The following is a 25,490-nucleotide window of genomic DNA, read 5'->3' on the forward strand; positions in this document are numbered from 1 at the left end:
TGTATACGCCTCTCCCCGGTTTGTGCTTAAAAAGGAATTATTTTGATTACATATTACCGATGAATATAAACGTGAAATAGAATTACATAGAACGTGCAGCACAGAAAACAGGCTGTTCGGCCCAACTGGTCCATGCCGATGTTTCTGTTCCACAGGAACCTCCTCCCATCCTACTTCATCTAACTCTATCAGCATCAGCTTCTGTTCCACAGGAACCTCCTCCCATCCTACTTCATCTAACCCTATCAGCATCAGCTTCTGTTCCACAGGAACCTCCTCCCATCCTACTTCATCTAACCCCATCAGCATCAGCTTCTGTTCCACAGGAACCTCCTCCCATCCTACTTCATCTAACCCCATCAGCTTCTGTTCCACAGGAACCTCCTCCCATCCTACTTCATCTAACCCTATCAGCATCAGCTTCTGTTCCACAGGAACCTCCCCCCATCCTACTTCATCTAACCCCATCAGCATCAGCTTCCGTTCCACAGGAACCTCCTCCCATCCTACTTCATCTAACCCCATCAGCATCAGCTTCTGTTCCACAGGGACCTCCTCCCATACTACTTCATCTAACCCCATCAGCATCAGCTTCTGTTCCACAGGGACCTCCTCCCATACTACTTCATCTAACCCTATCAGCATCAGCTTCTGTTCCACAGGAACCTCCTCCCATCCTACTTCATCTAACCCCATCAGCATCAGCTTCTGTTCCTTTCTCCCTTGTGTGTTTGTCTAGCATTCCCTTTGAATGCATCGGAATTCGCAGGATGATGTTTGCCATGTCTAACCAAGGCTAAAGAAGCACTGTAAGAAAAGGCCATTCAGCTTATCAAAGCCGTTTCTGTCCATCTAGCCTATACCTAACATAGAACTTTTACAATTTACCCAACTTCAATTTCTGGTGGTGAGGTCCTGTGCAATTTCTCACTGAATCCTAAACATAATTGAAACTTCACAATTTATGTAACTGTTGAAAGTATATTCTTTCCGCAGTTCTTCCATGAGCGTTGGGCGGTTGTACAACACGTCTGTCCCATTCTTAATTTTTATAACCTAAAATTGCCTAGTTTTTTAATTTTTTGACTGGCGCAGCTGTCAGTGCTGTCACAACTTGGGTTGTGGGAAATCCTCCTCCTTAGGCCAGTGAGAGATTAATGAACAATGTTATGACTGTGCATCCAGTTTATCTGCATCAAGCTGCTTGTTCAGCCTTGGTTATTCATGGCAACCGTGATCCTGAGACTGTTGTTTATTTAGAGGGGAAGTCCAACCACATCGGCCTCTTGACAATTTCTCAACTGGCATCATTTGTTCCTCTGCCTTTTCCTTGAATTCCTTTAGGACAATTTAATAATGATCAAGATAAGGCTGCTCAGTGTAATGAATTGTTTTGAGGAGATAGAAACCTTGATTGGTTTGTGAACTGAAGATTGGCGTGTCTAAATTTGTAAAGTCTACAGTGATCAGTATGGTATAAATTTACAGTCTACCTTGGATTTGTGTGGTTTTAAAAGCAAGAAAGCCCATAAATTGACCATTGATCACCCAGTGTTGTTTATACAGGTACTTGAGCACTTTTCACCATTTGCCATTATTATTTCTAAAATTGTGCTTTAAAGGTCCTTTGTAATACCTTTACCCAATACACTGTTTCTGGGTTAGGGTGAGCCGAAGAGTCATGAGACGTTCATTTATTCCGCAAGGGGAGTCTGAGACGTCCAACTAGCTCATTTTTTTATGGCGAAGCCTACTTCATGGAGGTGCAGTTCTTCTTCAGGTTTGCCTTTCCAGAAGAAGGTGTAACCACCGCCTTGTTCCTTGAGCTGGTCTTCCCCTGCTCGCCGGGTCTCACTTAGGGCGGCGATGTCTATGTCTCAACGTCTGAGCTCCCGGGCAACTATAGCAGTACGGCGTTCCGGTCTGTAACTGTTGGGGCTGTCCATGTGGGTCCTGACGATCCAGGTCCTGAACTTCATTTTAAAGGGTGGAAGATGCCTGTGCATGAATTCTTTTCACGTGGGGTGTCCGTTGCACACCAGCTACCACACGGGCTTGACAGAGCAAGGTCTTGGTCCAATGGCAAGGGGGTCCAAGACGATTGGAGACCAGGCTCTGTTACATCGGCCTAGCACACACACCCTGACCATGCTCCTGGGTCCCGTCCTCGCTGCTCCTCCCGCCCCTACTCCTGGGCCTTGTCCTCGCTCCTGGGTCCCAGCCTCAGACATGAATGGTGTTATCTTTCACAAGATCAAAATAACATTCATATTCTTAAGCAACTGAATAGAAGATCAGAGACATAGCAGCTGAGCCTTGCGGTGTAGTCCAATGGAGTAGCTTAGGCTTGATGTCCAGGGACTTGAAAGCCAGATTTGAGCAACGGATCCACCACAGACCCAATTCACATACAGACCGGGGTCAAGCAAGGCTGTGTCATTGCATCAACGCTCTTCTCGATCTTCCTTGCTGCAATGCTCCATCTCACCCTTAGTAAGCTCCCCACTGGAGTGGAGCTAATTTACAGAACAAACAGGAAACTGTTCAACCTCTGTCGCCTCCAGTCCAGATCCAAGGTCGTCCCATCCTCTGTCATTGAATTACAGTATGCAGACGATGCTTGCATCTGCGCACACTCTGAGGTCGAACTCCAAACCATCGTCAACACCTTCACCGAAGCGTACGAGAGCATAGGCCTTGCACTAAACATCCGTAAGACAAAGGTCCTCTACCAACCTGCCCCCGCCACACAGTACCGCCCCCCCCGATTATCAAAATCTACGACAAAGCCTTGGACAATGTGGACCACTTTCCATACCTCGGGAGCCTACTGTCAACAAGGGCAGACGTCGATGAAGAAGTCCAACACCGCCTTCAGTGTGCCAGTGCAGTCTTCGGTCACCTGAGGAAGAGAATGTTTGAAGACCAGGACCTCAAACCTGCCACTAAGCTCATGGTCTACAGAGCAGTAGTGATACCCGCCCTCCTGTATGCTTCAGAGACATGGACCAAGTACCATCAATGCTGCCTCTGCAAGATCCTGCAAATCCATTGGCAGGATAGGCGCACCAACGTCAGTGTTTTCGCTAAGGCCAACATTTCCAGCATCGAAGCTCTGACCACGCTCGATCAGCTCCGATGGACGGGCCACATCGTCCGCATGCCCGATATGAGACTCCCAAAACAAGCGCGCTACTCGGAGCTCAGGCACGGCAAGAGAGCCCCAGGTGGGCAGAAGAAACGCTTCAAGGACACCCTCAAAGCCTCCTTGAAAAAGCGCAACGTCCCCACCGACACCTGGGAATCCCTGGCCCAAGACCGCACAAAGTGAAGGAGAAGCATCTGGGAAGGCGCCGAACACCTCGAGTCTCTTTGCCGGGAGCTAGCGGAATCCCAGCGGAAAGAGTGCACGTCAACCCAAGCACCCCACCCACCCGCCCATTCAACCACCGTCTGCCCCACCTATGACAGAGACTGTTGGTCCCGCATTGGACTCATCAGTCACCTGAGAACTCATTTTTAGTGTGGAAGGAAGTCATCCTCTGTTCTGAGGGACTGCCTAAGAAGAAGAGGACCCAATACACTGTTTCCAGTTTCAATCAAACCTATTAATTCAAACCTCAAAGTAGATTAAGGATCCGTTTGCTCTCTTGGTTCATGGAGGAACAGTAAGATGATAGAGGGCGGAGTTTATCATAATAGGAGATTTGTACTGGTGGAACTAGTGTTTTGTGTGCAGGATGATTTGAAAATTGGGTTGTGTGTGGTTGCTATGTGGGCTGCATGTTAGCTTTTCAGTGAGTCTCAAAGGACTATAATGAAGTATAAGCTTTAATGCTGATCAAAGAGTTCATGACCAAGATACCCTGAAATGTGCCTTTTTCCATTATATATTATTTGAAAATTATATTGGTTAAAGCAGAGGTTGGTATTTTACAGTAACACAGGCCTTGACGCTTTGGGGGTTGGATTTAAACGTGTGGCGCTCTTTCATCAATGAGTCATTTTGCGTATATCCTTAGTGAAGATCACCATATTATAGTCTGTTTTTTCTTAGTGGTTATTATTCCACAAGCCAATATTGCAGGAAACTCTCCTGCATATCACAGAGTGAAGAAATTTGAAATTATAATTTTTTTTACTCCCCATAGTATTGCACAACCTGGAGTGTGATGAACGATGTAACTAATGTTGTGTGGATCAGTTATCTTGCTCATAACTTATTGCACAACCACATTACATTGCCTTTCACCCTCCAGGAGGTCTGGTTTGAACTACTTGCATGCATAATTATTTCTGTTTCCTTTCTGGAGAAGGGGGGAGAATTCTATGCATCAATCTACTGAGATTTCAATTTTTTTTTTTGAAGAGAGCTTGGTGTGTGTGCTTGATAATCTGATTTGAGTGATTTGACTGCCTCACAAGTGTTACATGTGAAAGGAATAAATGGCAGCTGCGTTGTGGGTCATAATGTATTTGAACAAAGCCGAATTGAAGCCTGAACCTATTTGAGTTGTACAGAAATGATCGAGTGTATGCCGGTGTTTGAGGACAAGTAACCGAAGCAGGGTGTAGAGGTTTTGTCTCCTCTTCCCCCATCTCTCTCTCCCCTTACCTTTTTTTTTTTCTGAGCAAGTGAATGTCGCTAGACCTGAGATGCCTAATTATTCCACAAAATCAGAAATTGCCTTAACTGCACCATTTATTGTAACCGCTTCAGTACTGAATTACCTTGTAGTTTTATAAATACAGAGCGTGCATACTTTCTATCTCAGAACATTTGTAAAGGCAATTCATGTGCTTCACCCAGCCCCATTTGTCTTTGCCCCTGGTGGTCCCTATCTTCATGTGAGTATATTCATTTGCAAGAATGCAATAGTCAGGACTGTGGAAATAATCCGTGTTCACTGGCATTCCCTGGAAGGTTAACGGATTTTATTAAAGATGGGCAATTTACCCCCAACCAATATGAACGCCTTGGAGACTTGCCTGCTAGCCCTGCAACCTCTACTGCTGAGGACAAGAGCTCTTAGGCAGTCCCTCGGAACCGAGGATGACTTGCTTCCACATTAAAAATGAGTTCTCAGGTGACTGACGAGTCCAGTGCGGGACCTACAGTCTCTGTCATAGGTGGGGCAGACGGTGGTTGAAGGGGCGGGTGGGTGGGGTGCTTGGGTTGACGTGCGCTGTTTGCGCTTGGCTTCTGCTTGCTCCCGGCGAAGAGACTCGAGGTGTTCGGCGCCTTCCCGGATGCGTCTCCTCCATTTTGTGTGGTCTTGGACCAGGGATTCCCAGGTGTCGGTGGGGATGTTGCACTTTTTCAAGGAGGCTTTGAGGGTGTTCTTGGTGTTTCCTCTGCCCGCCTGGGGCTCTCTTGCTGTGTCGGAGCTCCGGGTATGATCTTGGGGCCATTACAGAAACATGGCTGCAGGGTGACAATGCCTGGGAATTAAACATACCAGGTTATTTAACGATCAGGAAGGACAGGCAGGAAGGAAGGGGAGGCGGGGTGGCTATGCTAATAAAGGAAGGAATCACTAATACAGAGAAATGATATTGGGTCAAAAGATCAGGATAATGAAACAGTTTGGGTGGAGGTAAGGAATAATAAGGGGAAAAAAACACTAGTGGGCGTAGTCTATAGGCCTCCGAACAGTGGCAACTCTGTTGGATGGAGTATCAATCAGGAAATAGTTGAGGCTTGTAATAAGGGAACATCTATAATTATGGGGGATTTCAACTATCATATTAATTGGACAAATCAAATTGGGCAGAGCAGCCTTGAGGATGAGTTCATTGAGTGTATTAGGGATGGGTTTCTTGAGCAGTATGTAACTGAACCGACCGGGGGCAAGCAACCTTAGATCTGGTCCTGTGTAACGAGACGGGATTAATTAAAAATGTCCTAGTAAAGGATCCCCTTGGAATGAGTGACCATAACATGGTTGAATTCCATATTCAATTAGAGGGTGAGAAGGTTGGATCTCAAACAAGTGTGCTAAGCTTGAATAAAGGAGACTATGAAGGTATGAGAGCGGAATTGAGTAGAGTGGATTGGGAAAATAGATTAAAGGGTAAGACGATACATGATCAGTGGTGTACATTTAAGGAGTTATTTTACAACTTCCAAAAAATATATATTCCACTGAGAAGAAAAGGGTGTAAAAGAAAAGACAGCCATCCGTGGCTAAGTAAAGAAATTAAGGATAGTATTCGACTAAAAACAAGGGCATATAAGGTAGCCAAATCTAGTGGGAGGATAGAGGATTGGGAAAACTTTAAAAGACAGCAAAAAATAACAAAAAGATTGATTAAGAAAGGGAAGATAGATTATGAAAGTAAATTAGCAAAAAATATAAAAACAGATAGTAAGAGTTTTTATAGTTATATAAAAAGAAAAAGGGTGGCTAAAGTAAATGTCGGTCCCTTAGAAGATGAGACCGGGAAATTAATGGTGGGAAATATGGAGATGGCAAAAACACTGAATGAATATTTTACATCAGTCTTTACAGTAGAAGACACTAAGAATATCCCAACACTGGACAAACGGGGGGCTAAAGGGGGGGAGGAGCTAAACACGATCAAAATCACTAAGGAAGTGGTACTCGGTAAAATAATGGGACTCAAGGCGGATAAATCACCTGGACCTGATGGTTTACGTCCTAGGGTCTTGAGGGAAGTGGCGGTAGGGATTGTGGATGCATTGGTAATAATTTTCCAAAACTCCCTGGACTCGGCAAAGGTCCCGGCAGACTGGAAAACTGCTAATGTAACACCCTTATTTAAAAAGGGCAGTAGACAGAAGGCTGGAAACTATAGACCGGTTAGCCTAACATCTGTGGTAGGTAAAATTTTGGAGTCCATTATTAAGGAGACAGTAACAGGACATTTGGATAATCATAATTTAATAGGACAAAGTCAGCATGGTTTTATGAAGGAAGTCCTGTTTGACAAATTTGCTGGAGTTCTTTGAGGAAGTAACATATAGGGTGGATAAAGGGGAACCAGTGGACGTAGTGTATTTAGACTTCCAAAAGGCATTTGACAAGGTGCCACACAAAAGATTATTGCTTAAGATAAAAAATCACGGGATTGGGGGTAATATTCTGGCATGGATAGAGGATTGGCTATCTAACAGAAGGCAGAGAGTTGGGATAAATGGTTCATTCTCAGACTGGCAATCAGTAACTAGTGGTGTTCCGCAGGGGTCAGTGCTGGGCCCCCAACTCTTTACAATCTATATTAACGATTTGGAGGAGGGGACCGAGTGTAACATACCAAAGTTTGCAGATGATACTAAGATGGGAGGGAAAGTAGTGAGTGAGGAGGACATAAAAAACCTGCAAGGGGACATCGACAGGCTAAGTAAGTGGGCAGAGATTTGGCAGATGGAATACAATACTGGAAAGTGTGAGGTTATGCACTTTGGCAGGAAAAATTGTAGAGCAAGTTATTATCTTAATGGCAAGAAACTGGAAAGTACTGTAGTACAAAGGGATCTGGGGTTCCTGGTGCACGAAACTCAAAAGGTTAGTATGCAGGTGCAGCAAGTGATTAAGAAGGCCAATGGAATGTTGGCTTTCATTGCTAGGGGGATAGAATATAAAAATAGGGAGGTATTGCTTTAGTTGTACAAGGTATTGGTGAGACCGCACCTGGAATACTGCGTACAGTTTTGGTGTCCATACTTAAGAAAGGACATACTTGCTCTCGAGTCAGTACAAAGAAGGTTCACTCGGTTAATCCCGGGGATGAGGGGATGGACATATGAGGAGAGGTTGAGTAGATTGGGACTCTACTCATTGGAGTTCAGAAGAATGAGAGGCGACCTTATTGAAACATGTAAGATTGTGTAGGGGTTGGATCGGGTGGATGCGGGGAGGATGTTCCCGATGATGGGTGAAACTAAAACTAGGGGGCGTAGTCTTAGAATAAGGGGCTGCTCTTTCAAAACTGAGATGAGGAGGAACTACTTCACTCAGAGGGTGGTAGGTCCATGGAATATGATGCCCCAAAAAGCTGTAGAAGCTACATCATTACATAAATTTAAAACAGAAATAGACAGTTTCCTAGAAATAAAGGGAATTAAGGGTTACGGGGAGCGGGCAGGAATTTGGACATGAGTCTAGGTTCGGATCGGTCATGGCCCTGTGGGTAGTGGAGCGGGCCCAGGGGCCGTGTAGCCTGATCCTGCTCCTATTTCGTGTGTCTAATTCTGTTAGATTCAGGAGATGGTTCTGTGACAGTGGATTGGCGGTTAGGATCAGATCAGCCATGATCGTATTGAATGGCGGAGCAGGCTCGAGGGGCCGATTGGCCTACTCCTGCTCCTATTTCTTATGTTCTTATGAGTAGAGCGCTTGTTTTGGGTGGACAAGAGCAGTAGTATTATAGAAACACCATCACCTCCAGGTCACCCGCCATCCTGACTTGGACATGTATCGCGATTCCTTCATCATTGCTGGATCGAAATCCTAGAATTCCCTACCTAACGCAACAGCAATAACTTGCAATTATATAGCGCCTTTAACATAGTAAAATGTCCCACGGTGCATCACAGGAGCGTTATCAAACCAAATTTGACACCGAGCCACATGAGATATTAGGACAGGTGACCAAAAGCTGCTTCGTCGAGGTAGGGTTTAAGGAGCATCTGAAAGGAGGAAAGAGAGGCGGAGAGGTTTTAGCGAGGGAATTCCAGAGCTTAGGGCCACGGCAGCTGAAGGCATGGCTGCCATTGGTGGAGAGAAGCAAATCTTGTGAAGCACCATCACACAAGGATTGCAACTGCTCAAGGAGAACGCTGGCTACTGTTGCTTTGGAACAGCTAGGGTTGGGCAAAAAATGTGGTCTTTCCAGCATTCCACTTATCGTGAACAAATTAAAAGAAAAGATGTGCGGGGTAGGTTGATTGTCTATGATAAATTGACCCTTAGTGTTAGGGGGATTAAATACGTGGGGTTACGGGGATCGGGTGGGATATGTGTTGGTGTAGGGGTTACGGGGATCGGGTGGGATATGTGTCTGTGCAGGCTCGATGGGCCGAAATGGCCTCTATCTGCACTGTGTGATTCTGTGATATGACCCTTTAAATGACCTGTTACAGAGCTTGCAAGACTCTACTACCTGAGGCAAACCTGTTAGAGCATCAAATAGCCCTGGGACCCAGCTGGGAGAACATAAAGAGCTGGATTTGTTTTAAAAATCACTCTTCCATACTGTTAGTAAAAGCAACCTGTTTAATATATTCGTCAGAGTTTCAAGTTCGCCAGTCAGTTCAATAAATACTAAATTGCTTTTTAATTAACGAGATAGCAGAATGGGCAGAATGATCTTCAGTCGAAGCAGTCAACCTCAGGCTCCGAGTAACTTCGAATGTCAGAGAATGGAAAGTAGAATTAGTTGATGTAAAATGCTGTAGAAGTGCTTCCAGTATTCATTCATGAAATAAAAATAGTATTGGTTGGTGATTTGTTTTCCCCACCATTGCCAGTGCTTTTCTGCTGGAGGGTGGCGGAGGATATGCTGGAGTTTGCTAATCTTGTGTTTGAGGGGAAAATGCTAATCTTGCCACTCCAGTGACCAGCTCTCCCTTTTCTGGCCCAGTATCCAGGGGAGGGAGCGGAAGAGACAGTGACCTGACAAATTATCCAAAAAGGTCACTCACCTAAAGAGTTGATCTTTGTTTTAAAAAAAGAGCTCTCATGTCACATTGTTCAGGGACAATGTTCTTTTAGTTGCAGTTGAGCAGGCCAATCAGCTGGTGTCTCCCTGGGATTGTACATAAGTTGAGTACAAGGTGCAGGGCCCACGACTTCAAATTACTTGGTATTTCAGAACTATTTTTAACGTTTAGTTATTTCAACTTTATATTAGAAATATTTCTACTTTTCTGTTTTTGTAGCTCTGTGGTGTCTTTTTTTCATACAGTTATACATGTATAGAGACACAGAAAAATGTGGTCATACAGATTGTGCCTGTTTCTGCTTTTCTTCCCCCATACTTTGTACCATAAAGATTAGGGCAGCGTTCACACAATTAGAAGCAATTCACTCTGCCATTTCTTAAGCATTATGAGATCAGTGTCATTCTTGCTACAGAAGCAGCCTTTCTAGCCTCGAGGAGTCTGAGGACCAGATCTGTCAGTTTTCAGCTGGTTTGCTGAGGACAAGCAGAATAGGCCAAAGGAAGATGCACAGGCTGAGGCCTTTGAGTAAACCCATATCACCCCCCTCCAATAGGGCTGGGCCTGGGGCTGTAACATACTTCACCTGTCGCACAGTGCAATTTTGGGAATTTTTGCTGCAGTTTTACTCTGCTTGAGGTTGTCTAAAGTCTACAATAATATTTTTAGCTGCATTGCTTATAACCTTGACTTTGTGGCTCATTTTAGTCCCTTGCAGATGTGTTGAGACCATGTGCCCATTGCTCAGGTGGCTGAAGGTAATTTGGAAATATTTTGCTTAAAATGGGCACATCTGCACCTGGAGTGAACCTCGAGGCTACTTCCTTTATAACGCTAACTAATTGGTATTGCAAGTTTCTCGTGTACATGTACGTAGGAAATGCCTACTTTCCTTCAAGAGAGAGTGTTGCCAACCATGCTCATTTGAAGAAATCCAGCTTTTACAAAGAATAATTGCGAATACAGTCGATTCACTTCTGATTTTTCAGCGTATTTGTGTTTAAATAGTGCGAGTCAGTTGGTGGAAATGACTTCGACCTGCAGAGACTAATATGAGTGAGCTGAGTTCATGTAAACAGCCGAGGTGCTCAGCTTAATTGCCCTGTTTGCAGAGTTAATTCGGCTTTTTCACTCTGTTGGCTTCAGTGATTCCTTCAGCTCCGTTTCTTAATACCACTGCTTAAAGGAATACTCTAGTGCGGGACAGTGCGGTGCACTGGGTTAGACATGATCATCTTCAGTCTAGATTACCAGGGGGGAAATCTTTTGTCAGCTGGCTGCAAGATGAAGTGAGTTTGAGCAGTCTCAATCTAGTTCATAATGAGCATCGGCCCACAGTATAAAACTGCATTTAACTTGCCACGAATTAGTGCTCTTACTGTGAGTTGAAATGGATCATTGCTTTCAGTGGAGCAGTAGGAGTCGGGGGGGGGTCAGAGTGTACACTGGGAGTTGAAGCTGACCATTGAAGTTGTTAAATAGTCAGACCACGTGTTTAAAAGCCAATAAAGTTTTATCAAATACATTTTGTGAATTGGAAAATTGCCACGGTATGTCCTGTCCACAAAAAGGACAAACCCTTCACAGCAAATCCCATCAGCCTACTTTCAATCATCAGCAAAGTGATGGAAGGTGTCGTCGACAGTGCTATGAAGTGGCACTTGCTCACCAATAACCCGCTCACCAATGCTCAGTTTGGGTTCCGCCAGGATCACTGAGCTCCAGACCTCATTACAGCCTTGGTCCAAACATGGACAAAACAGTTGAATTCCAGAGGTGAGATGAGAGTGACTGCCCTTGACATCAAGGTAGCATTTGACCAAGTGCGGCATCAAGGAGCCGTAGCAAAATTGAAGTCAATGGGAATTGGGGAAAACTCGCCACTGGCTGCAATCATACCTAACAAAGGCAGATAGTTGTGGTTGTTGGAGGCTAATCATTTCAGCCCCAGGACATTGTTGCAGGAGTTCCTCAGGGCAGTGTCCTAGGCCCAACCATCTTCAGCTGCTTCATCAATGACCTTTCCTCCATCATAAGGTCAGAAGTGTGGATGTTCACTGATGACTGCAGAGTGTTCGGTTCCATTTACATTTCTTCAGATAATGAAGCATTCCATGCCTGCATGCAGCAAGACCTGGACAACATCCAGGCTTGAGCTGTTAAGTGGCAAGTAACACAATTGCCAGGCAATGACTGTCTCCAACAAGAGAGAGTCTAACCACCTCCCCATGACCTTCAATATCATTACCATCGCCGAATCCCCCACCATCAACATCCTGGGGTGGTCACGATTGACCAGAACTGGACCTGCCACATAAATACTGTGGCTACAAGAGCAGGTCAGAGGCTAGGTATTCTGTGGCGAGTGACTCAACTCCTGACTCCCGACTCCCCAAACCCTTTCCACCATCTACAAGACACAAGTAAGGAGTGTGATGGAATACTGTCCACTTGCCTGGATGAGTGCAGCTCCAACAACACTCGAGAAGCTCGACACCATCCAAGACAAAGCAGCTCGCTTGATTGGCACCCCCTCTACCACCTTAAACATTCACTCCCTCCACCACCGGTGCACTGTGGCTGCAGTGTGTACCATCTACAAGATGCACTGTAGCAACTCGCCAAGGCTTCTTTGGCAGCACCTCCCAAACCGGCGAGCTCTACCACCTTAGAAGGGCAAGGGCATCAGCTGCATGGGAACACCATCACCTCCAAGTTACACCCCATCCTGACTTGGAAATATATCGCTGTGTCAAAATCCTGGAACTCCCTACCTAACAGCACTGTGGGAACGCCTTCACCACACGGACTACAGCAGTTCACAAAGGCGGCTCACCACCACCTTCTCGAGGGCAATTCGAGATGGGCAACAAATGCTGGCATTGCCCGCGACACCCACATCCCGTGAATGAATACGTTTAAAAAAAGATGGCACCTTTAAAAACAGGGGCCGGTTTCCTGATGCACGCTCCAGAATGATTGTAGGACTTAATCCTGGAGAATTCCGTTAAATATTTAGAAAGCAACAGATACAAACATCTTCAACTTCTTGCTCAACAGCCCTTGTGTAAACAAGTATTAGGTCATTGGGATACCTTGAAACTATCTCCCAATAGTGTGGGTAGGGTGAAGTCAAGTACATATTGAATCTATAGTGGCAGGAACAATGTGTGGGTGCACTTAGTCTTTTTTTAAAAACTGCAGGATGATGAGAAAATACAGCTGGTTGACCTACTTAGTCCTTTTTGTGTGGTAGAAGGTGGATGTTTTCTGTTCAAGATAACCCTGCATAAAAGAAACCCTGGAGGAATGAGGATTTCAAAATGAAAGGAAGATAAAAAGATTACAGCATGCATGATATTTATCAATATTGTACTATTCTGTCATAAGTAAAGAAAGAAGTCGTCATGTAGTGAGCACATAGAATGTTGCCCAGGGTTAACTATTAATTTTTAAAACAATGCAATCAAATTAGAGCAAGGCTGGTTGGCAAAATTCCCTCTGCAGTTTTCAGCTTACTGCAGAACGGAGATGTCTTTATTTTAGCCTCGGCCGTTTACACGTCACTGAAAGTGCTTTTTTGAAGAGCTTGGGGCATTCGATAAATGTGCGCTGTTCCCTAGACACATTTGGTGAATGTCGCTGCAGACTCGACTGCCACATTGGTTAATCATATAGAATTTGTTTCACAGCAGTACTCTAGAGAAACTTTCATATTTTTGCAGTTCATTTAAGTTTTACAGTGAATAAACCAAAAACATTCTTCAGTGTCTTCCTCATTGTGGATAAACTGAACCATGCAACCTTGAAATTTCATGCTTTCAAGAGACTTCATTTGGACCCTTGTGATTTCTTCCATGTCTCCATCTGGCCATCTTTAATTCCTTCTCCACCCTTGGCATCAGGTACATTCACACTTTTCCCACCCATGTTACCTGTCTTCGCAATTTGTTCAAAATTCATTTTTAATTTATTGATTTATTTCCTACAAGAAGCTTTGTCTGACTCTAGCTGTGACATTTTTCCTCAGTGACTTGCATTGGAGTGGGACTTTGATTTGTGTAAATGGCTAACGTACTGAAGGAAGGTCCGAGACCCATGGGGTCCATCCACTCTCACGGGGCCAATTCCTAATCTAATCAGGGTAGTCTCTTTCCGTACACACCATGCTTTGAGGCGGCTGTCTGACGAGCAGCACAGGCGTATGACTTTGGGTTGTGTAAAGTCTGTGGGTTGTACGGTTAATAACGACACAGACTTCAGGAGTAACAAACAAACAGGTCTTTACTATTCGAAGGTCAGGGCGAATCTGCCCCAGCAATCCTGCCACAACACTTATATACTGGTGTGGTCACTATCGGTATTACAGTATACAGAAGCCAAACAAATAGTGCCACACCTAAAGTAGTTCTCTTAAAGGTGAACGGTTACATTCAATAGTTCCCTTAAAGGTAGACGGGTACATACACTACAGGTTGGTCCAAGTCTCCTCTTTTATCTGAAGTGTGTTTATCGTTGGGAAGAAGAGAGGGGCAAAGGGATATCGAGGTGCACATTCGCAAATCATAAAAAGTAGCAAAGCGAGTTAAGGCCATAAATCGTGCAAATAAAGCACTGGCTGGAGGAATAGAATTGAAAAGCAGGGAAGTTACGTTAAACTTTTAAAGAGTGTACTGTATACAGTTCTGTTCTCCATCTTATAAAAAAGGATAGAGAGGCACTGGAGAAGATTTACACAGATGATACCAGAACTGAGAGGTTATAACGATCAGGAAAGACTGAACAGACTGAGACTCTTTCCTCTACAAAAGGGAAGGCTGAGGGGTGACCTAAAAGAGGTGTTCAGAATTATGAAGGGGTTTGATAGGGTAGACGTCGTGAAGATGTTTCCACTTGTGAGGGAGTCCAAAACTAGGGACCATAAATATAAGATAGTCACCAATAAATTCAATAAAGAATTCAGGAGAAACTTCTTTACCCAGAGAGTGGCTAGAATGTGGAACTCACTATCATCACAAGTAATTGAGGCATTTAAGGGGAAGCTAGATAAACACACGAGGGAGAAAGGAATAGAAGGATATGCAGATAGGGTTAAATGAAGTGTGGTGGGAGGAGACTCGTGTGGAGCACAAACATTGGCACAGACCAGTTGGGCAAATGGCCTGTTTCTGTGCTGTAAATTCTATGTAAAAATCGGATGGCTAAAGAAGGGATTGTTTGTGTCTTGTTTAAAACCAGACGTGGTTGTTCTGGTACTCTGACCCTGCTTTTGATTCTGAAGATGGTTGCCTCGCAATTAGTGTATTCCCTCTCCCTATTTGAGCTTCCTTTGTATCACGCACTGTTGTATCTCATCGAGGAGAAGGCCAGACATGAACCTCGTCTCGGGCCTCTGCTAATGTTGCCCTTTAAATGGCCATTGTCGAGTTGACACAAGCAGGCTGGGTTCACTTGTCGATTTGAAGTGGAACATCTCCTCGCACTCCATGGTACAAGTTGGTATCCTTGAAGATTGATTTCACTGATATTTTAGGGGTGGCAGGAGGAATTTGGTTTTTACTCCTATTATTTGTTTCATTTGTTTTTTCCATGTGTAATTCCACACAGATAGTGAAGCATGAAAGGGCCTTTCACAGCAAAAATTGATTTATGCCCCAAATTTCTGCAGATGAAAAGATTTTTGTTTTCATAATGTTACCGTATTTGGCACAGACTGCCTGACATTGCCCAACAGGCTGTGTTATTTTCAGGATTAAAATTGAGCTCTGATTTATTATTCCACTGATAAATTGTCTTCACGGTTCATTGAGTTTTTGATGTACAGTTTAGACTGTAAAGTTTTGACAGTCTGTATTCTTGATGTCTCGTCTCTTGAATCATCAATGTGTCAGCTCGATCATTAATAGCTCTTGAGTTGCGTTGCAAGACTTTACCCTACCTTAATTATTGGAGAAGATTACAAGTGTAACAAATTTTTGGTCGCATGCTGCCACACCACATTGAGGCAGCTTCACAACTCTATTCAGTGTGACAGCATATATTTGAAAGATTTGTTTGTGCAGTGCCTTTTAATTTTTTAATGTTGGAGACAGTGTCACAGTAAATTAGGATGACCAACGAAGTAAGTAATTCTGGATAAGTGTTAAAATCGAGCTATTGGTCTCACTTCATTGTGTTTTTATTCTCTGCTGTGCAAATGGCATACATTCCGTTAGTAAAACATATGCAGTTGTATCGGTTTGAAGATAATTTTTAAAAAATTTCAATTTTTAACAAGTTAGACCTTTCAATAAGATGTCAAAATGCAAATGAAATTTCTCATTCGGGGCAGGTTTCTCATTTTTCACAACTGAAAAACTAATACCAGCGGAGCCAGACTTTATAATCGTCATCATCTTTGCATTAGAGTCATAGAGATATGCAGCACAGAAAGAGGCCCTTTGGCCCATCGTGTCCACGCCATCCATCAAGCCCTGTCTCTTCTAATCCCATTTTCCAGCACTTGGTCCGTAGCCTTGTATGCTATGGCATTTCAAGTGTTCATTTTCCCCTTTTTGACCCCAACTCCTGCTTCATCTTGCACTGCATCCCCTCCATGGACAGTTTAATTCCCATCTAACACTGTCCCTGCTGACTCTGCTTATTTTGGGTGCCAGGTGTCTGACCCGTGTGCCGTAACCTAAAATAGTCACCTGCTGCTTTGGAGTATCTTGGATTTTTTGATGCGCCCAGACCAATGAATTAGCATTACAATCTTCTGAGCTCCCCGATGGCTGTTGGTGCCTGCGTGCTGTGTGCACTTGAGCCCCTTAAACCAGGAGAGCCCCAGGTTGAATCCATGATGTGCTGAACGAGCTTATCTCAGTTAGGGCAGTGCTGCACGCACAGTAATGATGTGCACCTTTCCTAGCTAAAGAAGGGAGTAACCTGCCAGACTTTTAAAAGAATTCCTAAATGGGGTGAGGGGCAGCGGTGGAATTCTCTCATGCTTGACCCGCTGCTGTGCCATTGTTCCCCATTTGATAACCATTGGGCATCTCCACACATGGTATTAATGGCTCATTTGGCTGCTTGCCAGAGATACTGTTGAGTGCATTGAAATAAAGCTGCTACTCTCCTTCACAAATACAAGTCAGTTAAAGCTGTAAAAATTGGTAAACAGAGCAAATATATGTGTCGTTATCTTAATAGTTGAGAGCAAATAGCTCCATAGAGTCAACTCACTGAACGAATTAACTTGCATTTATATAATTCCTTTCACGTTCTTCACGGCTAACGAATTACTTTTGAAATATCATCATTGCTTTGTAGGCAAATGAGGCAGCCAATTTGCAAAGCATTGACTCCTGGAGGAAGTGCTTGATTTGGGAGCACTTGAGTTACCCATTGAGTGAGGTCAGGTTTGTCCATCAATTGCTGAAAGGACAAGCTCTCACCCTTGTGAAGGAGCTGATGCTTTTCTTGTGCCGGGCTCTGAATCTACTTGTAGCTACTGCAAGTTCTTTGTTGCCCCAGATTGGGGAGAGGGCTGACCGATCCAGTAGAATAGTCAGTCATGCGCATATCTTCTTCGAGACTGATCCTATGTCATGTAAAATAGTAAATGGTATGGAAAAGGTAAATATGGAATATTACTTTTAAATTAAATTATGAAAGTCGAACAAGGGGACACGGGTTCATACTAGTGAAAAGTAATTTTAGGGGTGTCCAGTTTGTTCTTCACAAAGAGTCACCAGCACATGGAGTGGCCTCTTGGATTGGGTAGTAGAGGCCGAAATCCTGGAATTATTTTAAAAACCAATTGAATTCTGCAGTGGGGGGGCGGGTGTGTTGTCTTCAGGGCCATTTTGGATGAATGAACTAAGATGGGTGGAATGGTCTCATCTGTAACTATCTTGTGATCTTACGATGACAGGTACCGAGGTAGTGGCTCTGGTCATGTAGGTTGTCAGTGTACCGCGTTGCTTTTTGTTCAAATCCCACCAGCTTGTACTTCACTGAATTTCCCCATGACCTTTGTCAATAGTCCATTGGCCACAGTAAAAAGAGTTATTTTTCCCCATTATGATCACGTATATATTTGTGAACAGCAGTGCATTTCCAAGCGTGCTCATTCTTTGATGATGTCATTTTAAATCTTGGTAACCACCCCATCATTGGTGGCTGTGCCTTCAGCTGCCTGGGCCCGAAACTCTGGAATTCCCTCCCTCTGTCGCTCTCTTTCCTTTTGAAGACGCTCCTTAAAACCTACCTCTTTGACCAAGTTTCCTGTCTGAATATCTCCTTATGTGGTTTGGTGTCAAACTTTGTCTGATAATGCTCCTGTGAAGCGCCTTGGGATGTTTTACTACGTTAAAGGCACTCAATAAATGCAAGTTGTTGCTGTAAGTACCGTGTTTCTGGTTATGTTGTCTTAATCCCCCCTAATGTCTTTGACTGCCAGGAAGCGGAGCAGGCAGCAAACCGACATGCAGCATATATCAGTGATTGGTTGACTGAATTGAGACCCATAGTGCAGGGTCCCACTAAGATGGAAATGTATCGGCGATCAGAGGAAGTAAATGGGTAGCAGTGATCACAGTGTTAAACTTGGGGTTTTAAGAGCCTGTGGGTTGCAGGAGGCTGCCGAGACTGAAGGAGAGAAGGATAATGGGCATTAAAGGAAATGTCCATGGGAAGATTTGCTTAGTTTTCTTTATGAACAGTGTATGATATACATAGTGCTCAGAGGAAATCTTCATTACCAGCTTTCCATAAAGCTAACTTGAACACTGTGCCACCGAGTGTTAGGACGTGGGTTTGTGTTCACAGTTTCCCGCCAATTAGTTACTAATCTTAGCTGTGAGGAAAAGAACGGGAGGGCTGTGTCGCCTGGGATGTGCTCACAAACCAGTTGCCGTACAACATGAATAGACGTCGAGGGCAGGCTATGTTCCCTGTGAGCTGCGCTTTGTTCTGCGCGGCCTGTTTCTTTTAATGCAAGGTCCCTTTAAATTTCTGCGCATGCGCCGTATTTACATTGAGCGGCCTGCGCAGGACCTTGCAGATGACTGCATGTACACGCAGCTTAGCAGGAACATTGTGGGCAGGTATTCCAACCGTCTTTGTCTGCAAAATTTATGTAGTACCGGCAGACAGAAAAGGAGGAAAGTAATGCAACACTCCACTGTCCATACAGTTTCTCAAACACTTTCCAGCAACGGTCATTGGATAGGGATCAAGAATGGCATATCCCCCTTCTCCTCCTCCTCCTCCCTTCCCCAACCCAGGAACACTGAGGAAAATTGTAGCACCAACAGCTGGGATCACCTATATATCTCGGTATAGACTGGTAATTGAATCTGAAATCTTCCTGATTTATATGCCTTAGTATGATCCTCGGTAGTGCATTTACTCACAAAAACATTGGGGAAATGTCTTCCATTTTACTCTGTATGCAAATCTAAACTGAAGCACTGTCTCTCTACCATCCCGTTCTCAAAGCAATTTCAGGGGGGAAAAGTCTGAATTCAGTCTCTACTAAGGTATGGCTGCACTTTTGCCTGTATGCATGCATCCATTTAGTTCTTGTTGCATCAGAAACCTGTGGCTCCTTTTTAACCATGCCAGCCTTACACACTAACATTCAGTGGGTTGTCTTGATTTATTCATCAGCAGTGAGATCAAGAGGTTTCAGCAGTTTATCTGCTCTATTAGAAACCGAGGTCTTAAATTAATTGGTAACTGAGCTCGCTTAACCCTCTCGATGAGCAAAGTGGTTCACTTTTAAAGAGTATGATTGTGCACGATTAGTGATGTCCTTGGTTTTTAGAGGTTTTCATATTTATGGATATTGCCAAGAATGAACTTTTCATACCAGCTTGGAAGGTTTGTTGTTGAGCAGTTCATTGTGTCTACTGTTGTTATCACCAACTCGTAGCTTTTCCTGATGCTATTTTATGTGTTAATTTCCCAATAAGATTGTTAACCTGGGTAGGAAAGGTGTTAACATATCTCATTTGATATGAAGATAAACATACCTAAACCTCTACACATAACCTTGATGTAAATGTTCATGTGTGAATAGACAAATACATTTGCGTGTGTTTAGTTGTGGACTTTTGAGATTCCTTTAAATCTCATTTTTGCTGCGTTTCTACAGCCCTATTTTTCATTGTTATTCTTCTGCCTCTGCCTCTTAATTTCTTTGCTTTCTTCTGTGACCTTTTGCTTCCCCCATCACCTCCCCCACACAAGCTCAGCTCGTCTCCATTTTTTTGTTGTTGTTCGTAAGCCCACTAATGTGGCAAATTGAATACAATTCTGGGCAGGCTGCGCTCCATATCCATTCCAGTGGTTTGTGGAAGCAAATTTTACTTCAATCAACAGAAGAGACTAAATATATTTAATACAGCTTGAAGCTCAGCTGTCCAAAAAAACTGTGCGTGACTAATACCTTGTATAGCTGTGTAAATTAAACCTGAATCAGTAAACAAGATAATCAGCATTAGTACTGCAACACACAACGTGTGGAAAAGCACTTGATACGAAAATGAGTTAGCAGCTGCTTTCGAAGGGCTGAGTATAGTCGGCTAATTTCTACCCATTCATGGTCAATGGGCAGAAAATCTAACCCAGTAAATTTATAAAAGCTGTGCTTTTGAAGGGATGCATTGGTTGTATTGCTGGACTTCTGGCCAGGATTCTTGGCTCAGGATCTATCTCAAGTGACATTCTGGTTTCCTGAAAAGGATGAAGTTTGACAATTTCCTTTTTGATCATCTAGGGAACTTGCATTTATACAGCGCCTTTCATAACCTCAGGAAGTCCCAGCATACTTCACCACCAATGAAGTACTTTTGAAGTGTAGTCACTGTTGTAATTTAGAGAAACGCACCAGCCAATATGCATGCAGCAAAGTCCCACGGACAGCAATGAGAGAACTCACCAGATAATTAGTTTTTGGCGAGGTTGGTTGAGCGATGAATGTTGATCAGGTCACCAAAAGCACGCCTTTGCTCTTCGAAAAGTGCCATGGGATTTTTACGTCCACCTGAGCGGTCAGATGGGGCATCAGTTTAAACGTCTCATCAGAAAGACAGTAGCTCCGTCAGTGTACGCCCTCAGTGCAGCATTTAAGTGTCAGCTTAGATTATGTGCTGGCAAGTCCCAGTGTGGCTTGAACCCATGACCACCCGACTCGGAGGCTACCACTGAGCCAAGGCTGATACTTGAAGATAAATGCAGGTAAGGATGAGACTCCAATCCTATACTGCTTGAGTGTGTTCCCTGGCAACTCGGTGAGAGATGAAACTGACATGTTCAGGGGCACTGACATTAATTCTGACCAGGATAGCATGATTGCGGATGTCCAGTTCTTTTTAGCTGTGGAGGATGGAGGCAGAAATCTAACTGCAATGTTTTACTTTTCCTTATATCAACTTATTGTTGGACTATCTTTTTCATGAGCCTTTCATAAGTACTTCATTTGGTTTACATGTCCTTTCTCAAGAGTGAGCTGTAAAACACCAATATTTGATCTCTGTACGATAATTTTTTAAAAATTTGATCACAAAATTTGGACGACACTGGCAAGACTGCATTTGTTGCCCATCCTGTGCTTCCCTGAGAAGGTGGTGGTGGTGGGGCTTCTCCTTGAACCACAGCAACCCTTGTGCTGATGGTGTCCCATGATGGTGTTGGGTAAGGAATTCTAGGATTTTGACCTAGCAATGATGAAGGAACAGCAGTGTATGTCCATCAGGACGGTGTATGACTTGGAGAAGAACTTGGAAGTTATGGGGTTCTCATGTATTGCTCCTCTTGTCCTTCACACTGGTAGAGGTCATAGGTCTTGGAGCTGCTGTCAGAGTAAGTTTGGTGAGTTGCTACAATACATCCTTTATTTTAATTTGTTCATGGGATGTGGGTGTCGCTGGCAAGGCCAGCATTTATTGCCCATCCCTAATTGCCCTTGAAGATGGTGGTGAGCCGCTGCCTTGAACCGCTGCAGTTCATACGATGAAGGTACTCCCTGATATTTGGTTACAGGATTTTGACCCAGCGATGGTGAAGGAACGGCTATATATTTCCAAGTCAGGATTGTGCGTGACTTGGAGGGGAACTTGAAAGTGATGTTCCCACGCGCCTGCCGCCCTTGTCCTTCTAGGTGGTAGAGGTCGTGGGTTTGGGAGGTGCTGCTGAAGGAACCTTGGTGAGTTGCTGCAGTGCATCTTGACAATGATGCACACTGCAGCCACGGCGCACCGGTGGTGGAGGGAGTGAATGTTTAAGGTGGTGAATGGGGTGCCAATCAAGTGGGCTTCTTTGTCCTGGATGGTGTCGAGCTTCTTGAGTGTTGTTGGAGCTGCACTTATCCAGGCAAGTGGAGAGTATTCCATCACACTCCTGACTTGTGCTTTGTGGATGGTGGAAAGGCTTTGGGAAGTCAGGAGGTGAGACAATCGTAACAGAATACCCAGCCTCTGACCTGCTCGTGTTGCCACAATATTTATGTGGCTGGTCCAGTTAAGTTTCTGAGCAATGGTGACCCCCAGGATGTTGATGGTGGGGTTTTCGGCGATGGTAATGCCATTGAATGTCATGGGGTGGCGGTTAGACACTCGCTTGTTGGAGATAGTCACTGCCTGACACTTGTGTGGCACGTATGTTACTTGCCATTTATCAGCCCAAGTCTGAATGCTGTCCAAGTCTTGCTGCTTGCGGGCATGGACTGCTTCATTATCTGAGGAGTTGCAAATGAAACTGAACACTGTGCAGTCATCAGCGAACATCCCCACTTCTGACTTTATGACGACGGGAAGGTCATTGATGAAGCAGCTGAAGATGGTTGGGCCTAGGACACTGCCTCGAGGAACTCCAGCGATGTCCTGGTGATGAGATGATTGTCCTCCCAACAACCACAACCATCTTCCTTTGTTAGGTGTGATTCCAGCCAGGAGCGTTTTCTCCCTGATTCCCATTGACTTCAATTTTACAAGGGCTTCTTGATGCCACACTTGGGCAAATGCTGCCTTGATGGCAAGGGCAGTCACTCTCACCTCACCTCTGGAATTCAGTTGTTTTGTCCATGTTTGTGCCAAAGCTGTAATGAAGTCTGGAGCCGAGTGGTTCTGTCGGAGCCCAAGCTGAGCATCGGTGAGCAGGTTATTGGTGAGTAAGTGCCACTTGATAGCACTATCAACAACATCTTCCATCACTTTGCTGATGATTGAGAGTAGACTGATGGGGTGGTAATTGGCCAGATTGGATTTGTCCTGCTATTTGTGGACAGGACATAGGGCAGTTTTCCACATTGTCTGATAGATGCTTGTGTTGTAGCTGTACTGGAACAGCTTGGCTAGAGGCACGGCTAGTTCTGGAACACGACAGCCGGGATTTTGTTGGGGCCCATCCTCATGAAGACGTCCGGTGGTCGTGAAAGGCACTATATAAATATAAGTCGTATTATTATTATAGCCTTTGCTGTATCCAGTGCGCTCAGCCGTTTCTTCATATCACTTGAAGTGAATCGAATTGGCTGAAGACTGACTTCTGTGACGCTGGGGACCTCGGGAGCAGGCCGAGATGGATCATCCACTCACCACTTCTGACTGAAGATGGTTGCAAATGCTTCAGCCTTGTCTTTTGCACTTGTGTGCTGGGCTCCGCCATCACTGAGGATGGGGATGTTCATGGCGCCTCCTCCTCCCGTTAGTTGTTTAATTTTCCACCATCATTCACGACTGGATGTGGCAGGACTGCAGAGCTTTGATCTCCTCTGTTGGTTGTAGGATCACTTAGCTCTGTCTATAGCATGCTGCTTCTACTGTTTAGCATGCATGTTGTCCTGAGTTGCAGTTTCCCCAGGTTGGCACCTCATTTTTAGGTAGGCCTGGTGCTGCTCCTGGCGTGCTCTTCTACACTCCTCATTGAACCAGGATTGGTCCCCTGGCTTAATGGTGATGAGAGAGCAGATGGGCGTTTAATGTCTCACCTGAAAGACGGCACCTCCGACAGTGCAGCACTCCCTCAGTACTGCACTGGAATGTCAGCCTAGATTTTTGTGCTCATCTCTGGAGTGGGACTTGAGCCTACAAGCTCCTGCCTCAGAAGTGAGAGTTACCAACTGAGCCACAGCTGACACTAAAATGACACTCCAATGTTTTTCAGAGCTGGTCAGTAGGGGCCAGCCTTCGGATGACTCTCCAGCTTTCCGTCCTGCTCCCTCTCTCTCTATCCTGCTTTCCTGAGCAAGATGGGTGCCAGGCCTCTCTCTGAAACCCCCAGCATCAAGACAGCTGATAACAGAACCTATGAGGAGTTGATTGTTTATTGCTGCACTTTGTAGTGCTGTGTGTTGGTGCTCCATTGTATTGCACCAACCTTCTCTCAATTACAGTTTGCAGGTTTCTCCCTCTTTAAAAGGTGATCTTTTTTTAAGTTCAGAAAAATTTGAAACCGAAGAGCCTTATCTGTCACCTTACTACTTTTTAAATAAAGTTCCTAAAAAAAACAAAGCTTACAATATTCCTGAATTTTAAAATGCGTTAGAGTATTCTGCCTCTGTAGTAATTGAAAGGTTTTCCCTCCAGCCAAAACTGTTGTATATATTGGTAGAGGGCGAAAGATTTTCAATCACGTTGACTGAATGAGACATCATTTATGTACTGCTTCAGGCACGTGTCAAAGCCATGGACAGTTTTTGATTTCTATAAATACATTGATGAGAAGTGGTACAAAATGCAGGTATTGTTTCCCCTCTTTCCCCAGCCTCCCTCCATTTTCAACGCTCCTCTCCTGAAGATGTTCCAGTGGTGTTGGCAGCTCTTCAGTAGGTTGTGTTGAGCCCACCCAATGAATGTCTGCAGGCTGCCAACTCTGGAGATCATTGCAGTTGAGCCCCATCTCATCCTTGCCTGATGTCCACCCATGCACATTCCATCAGGAGTCACTAGTGATCATCATAGAATCATACAGTGCAGAAGGAGGCCATTTGGCCCACTGTGCCTGTGCCAGCTCATTGAAGAGCTCTCCAATTAGTCCCACTCTCCTGCTCTTTCCCCATAACCCTGCAAATTTCTCCTTTTCAAATATCTATCCAATTCCCTTTTGAAAGTTACTATTGAATCTGCTTCCACCGCCCTATCAGGCAGCGCATTGCAGATCATAACTCGCTGCATTAAAAAAAAATTCCACATCTCCCTTCTGGCTTTTTTGCCAATGATCTTAAATCTATGTCCTCTGGTTACCAACCCAATTAAAACCAGGAACCCTGGCTGCCATTATTAGGTATGGAGATTAACAATTCTGAAAATATAACTAGTCGGGTAGGTCACTGTACTGCTTTTCTACAGCAATTTATTCTTTTTTTTCCCCTTTAGAAATACATTTTTGCACACAATGGTGTTGCCTTACAGACCAGCTTAAAAAAACAAGTTGTTTGTGCAGTTCACCAACTTTGTGCCTGTTAATTTTTTTTGTTTAAAAGTGGCATTTATTTTCCCCCTCCCTTGAAATTACTTTCTCTGATTTTTCTCTCATGCTCCATAAACCATCTAAAGCCAGGCAAATAACTTATTTTTAACCTTGCGCCGATAGTCCTGCAAAATTGACTAAAAGGAGATGTTCCAGGGCAACCAAGGTGTGATTCTCCCTTCACTTTCTGTACCTCTAGCAGTTGCCTCACAATGGCCGAGATTGGGAATTTGCTATGGATGGAATTGCAGGCACAAACCCGTGTCCCATTACTCACTGGTGCTCCGACACATTGTGGCATCATACTTACTAACAGTTCGTTAAATTCTTGTTTTCAAACCTTTCCCAC

General features: G+C 44.4%; 1 protein-coding gene across 3 annotated transcripts in view; it reads left to right on the plus strand.

Annotated features, from left to right (window-relative positions):
• The window catches only part of helz (helicase with zinc finger), a 273,401-nt gene that overhangs the window by 159,638 nt on the left and 88,273 nt on the right, over positions 1-25,490 (plus strand). The gene's annotated exons all lie outside the window — the stretch shown is intronic.

This window comes from Somniosus microcephalus, chromosome 21 (genome assembly GCF_052327205.1).
Source record: "Somniosus microcephalus isolate GS21.2 chromosome 21, FLI_Smic_1.0, whole genome shotgun sequence".
Lineage (NCBI taxonomy): Eukaryota > Metazoa > Chordata > Chondrichthyes > Squaliformes > Somniosidae > Somniosus > Somniosus microcephalus.